Consider the following 3,920-nt stretch of genomic DNA (forward strand, 5'->3'; position numbering starts at 1 on the left):
TATATAAAATTATATTAAATTAAATGCTCATTAGATTCTCTTTCAACAAAATGCTAAAATGATATTGTTTTAAGTATTAGGCTCGGGATTAATTATATGTGCATGTGAGAGCCGCATATCCAATTAAAATCAGTGATATATATATTAAGACTAAATTACATCTCTAGGATTTACGTAAAGTTGGATTTTGCATGTCGGCCTACTGCCTACCTGATTAATCCATATTGGGGAAACAATTTCGCTCCAAAAACTGATTAATTACTCACTTCACTCACTTTAGCTTATCACCTACGTGTTCACCTTTCTGCTACCAACAAATTCTTACTGCTGGTAGTAGTACACACGAATTATCCTAAAAAAATTAGTACATGCAAATTAAAGTTAAGACTAAATTACAATTTTAATTTTTTTTATAATTTTAAATTTGTACTTTTAATTTTTTTTTATTTTTAAATTAAGATATTTAATCTCTTTATAATTGAACTCATGATCATCTATTTATAGATAAAACAATAAATCATTATCATACTTATTTTATTTAGTTAATTATATTAACATTATTTTTTATGTATCATTAATCAAAAGTTATTAATTTTTTTAAAAAAATTATCAAATTAAAATATATTTAATACAAAATTATTTTTTAAAAATAAAAAGATTAAATGTATTGATTTAAAAATAAAAAAATAAAATTATGAATTTAAAATTATAAAAAACTAAAATTACAATTTAACCTAAAATTAAATAAACATTAACTTACGGTAAGTTGATATCTCACCCTAGCTCCCACCAGGCCATCAAAGGTGGACCCAACAAAGGAAGTTAGAAGCTCAAATATAACTTTGATTGTTTTATAATAAAAAATTTATATTAACTATTTATTTTGTGAAAAAATCCAAAGTTTATAAAAGTAAATTTTGACAAATGTTTGATATAGCTTAATATTTAATTTATTTTTTCAAAGTTCATATAATGATATTTAATTTCATAAATTTAAAACTAAACTCATACCGTCATCATTCTTTCATTATGTGCATATATTTTTTACCATATATTATAAGTGTAAATATAATATTTATTGACTTTGTTAAAGATTAAAATGTATTAAAAAAATTGACATCATTTTTTGTGAGATCTATTTTTCAATAATATTTTTTCATCCACAAAAAACTTAATTTAAGAAGTTTAAACTCAATTTCACTTGAATAATCTTAATCTTGGTTATTATGTGTATATTAGTGTATGTTATAAAAATATTTTGTTAAATAGTATAAAGTATTTTTTAAAATTAAGCATGCATTGAATTATCTTTAAATATTCTCCAATTTAATAATTTTAATAATAATAAAATGATTAATAAACATTAACTTCATATTTTAGCTTATTTATTTTTAAAAACACAAATAAGCCTCTTTATTTAAAAAAAAAATATTTTTTGCTCTCCAAAATCTCACCCTTATCCTAAAGGAGTTATTTTAATAAAATTACGAAAAGACTTACCATTACCAATAACAAGTTGTGGGTGGATTTGAGAATCCTTTGAAAGAAATCGTGACAGACAATTGACTGTACCCTTCACAAAATGTTTATCCACGAAGTCGTCTGATTAATTCAATTTGAAAATTGAAGGCATGATTATGGTAATTTAATACGGATGTACTACACTCACAAGTCACAACTAGATACTTTTAGTTCAAGTTTCAGATCACTAGTTCTAGTTGTCATATTATATCAATTGTATAATCGTGATTGCGACTTCAAGGTACCAATTATTAGTGGGAAGAAAAAGGGAAAACAAAACAAAATACTACAACTATTATTCTTGCTTAAAATTCTCATCATACTTTTTAATTGCATCACTCATTTATCTCGTATTTTTTTCTTTTTTTACTCTAGAAAATGTTGGGAAAATATTAAAAAAAAGTATTATTCAATAAAATTGTAAGTGCCTTACAGTAATTTTAGTATTTATCCCTGACAAGTTGACTTTGTTAATTAATTAGTACAAAAATAGAACAATGACAAAAGCAAAGAATAGCAGCGACGACTTTTATTTTTTTTTTTTATATGGAAAGACCTACCAACAACAAGTAGTGGGGAGATTTGAGCCTTCGAGGATTCTTCCAATGAAACACAATTTATTGTACCCTCAATAAAAATAAAAATAAAAATATTATATTTGATAAAATTAACGGAAAAATAAGTAGAAAATTAAAAATTTAGTTGACAGATAAAAGTTAAAAGTTGAAAGTTCAAAAAGTTTACTGATTAAATTAAAAGTGTTCAATAAAATTAACTATTAAAATAGTTCTAAAGTATAAAATAATATAAATATACATATTTATATTCTATTAAAACAGTCTATTATTTTATAAAATAATATAAAATAGTTCTTTGATAACTTTTAAAAAATATCTTATATAAAAGCATTCCTGTTTTAGTTGTTTTAACTATAACAAAAAACTAAATGGTTAGTATGAATAGAAAAAAGGGGTAAAATGAATAAAAAAAACTAAGTGGTTGGTATTTTTAAAAGAAAGATACTAATAATATTATTAAATCAAATTTAAGTGGTTAAAAGATGATCGCATGCTTGCTTCCACCTTGCTCCACGCCATCACACTTTATCCGTACCCTTGAATCTGTGATTGCCATCTCCACAACGTTAATGAAATTATCCTTTTAGTTTACATGATCTGTGTTTGTGAATCCTATCGACAGATAATTAAGGTCTTACTATGCTTTTGATTCTTTTTCATGATTCGAACTTCAAAGTCTGTTGGTACTTTTGTTTTTGAGTAGTTAATGCTAACTGTTTTCACATACAGATTTACTTTCACATGTAATATGTAAAAAAGGGGCATCTGTTTGTTTTACATAATCTTTTTTTTTTTTTCATTTTTAGGAATACCAAGGTGAGAACATTTATTCTTATTTCTTAGAAGGCTATGATAAGAGTTAATTTCCATAGCGAGAGAGTCTGCAAGTTAATTTTCATGAAGTGAGAATGAAATTTATTGAATGGAAGTCCTAATACTGTTAGCTATTACCCACCTGTTTATTCTTATTATACGGATAGTGGTGTTGATCCTTACTCATACTTCCACAATTTTTTTGAGAAATATTACTTTTACAATACAATCATTTATAGAGAAAGAAATAAAAGATAGAGAAATTTAATATGCAATAAATGATATAATAAGGAAAAATAAACACAAAAACGATGTACAAATTATTGTGAAAATCGTTGTATCACATCTTTAATTTTTAGTTTTTCCTGCCTTATTATTTCATATATACACACGCTGTTTGTCCCATGATCGTATCAGATACATCTTTATACTTGTCGATTGAAGATTGTAGATGACTAAGTGTGTGTTTGTGAAACCGTTTCAAATGATTGACACATGTTTCAATTTTCCGTTACGTGAGAAGCAATAATATACAGTTCCGGTTCAATCTCCTGAAATCTAATCATTGATTAACAAGCTCATCCAAGCATGCCTAGGGAAAGAAATGTTTTTGTTTTCTTTTTTAGAGGGAAATAAATGTTATGTTAGTTAATATCGCCTTTTACAATTATTGTTATTCGTGTATTATATAATAGTAATTTTTTATGGATTAATTAAGTTTTATTTCCTCAATTTTTTTTCTAGATCTTAATATTTAGTCTTCAAATTTTTTTGATAAATTTTAATCTTTCATTAATTTTTCATTATTATTTTTATTTTATTTTTAATTTCTTATTTATTTTATTGTTCAAGATTAATTATTGTTTTGTTTATTTTTTATTTCTCATTTTTATATATTTTGAACAATAAAAATAAATGAAAAATTAAAAATAAACAAAAAAGTTAAGAGACTAAAAATTAAAATACAGTAAAAATTTAATTAAACATTTTTTTTATTAACATAAAAAA

The sequence above is a fragment of the Glycine max genome, chromosome 17, assembly GCF_000004515.6.
Source record: "Glycine max cultivar Williams 82 chromosome 17, Glycine_max_v4.0, whole genome shotgun sequence".
NCBI lineage: Eukaryota > Viridiplantae > Streptophyta > Magnoliopsida > Fabales > Fabaceae > Glycine > Glycine max.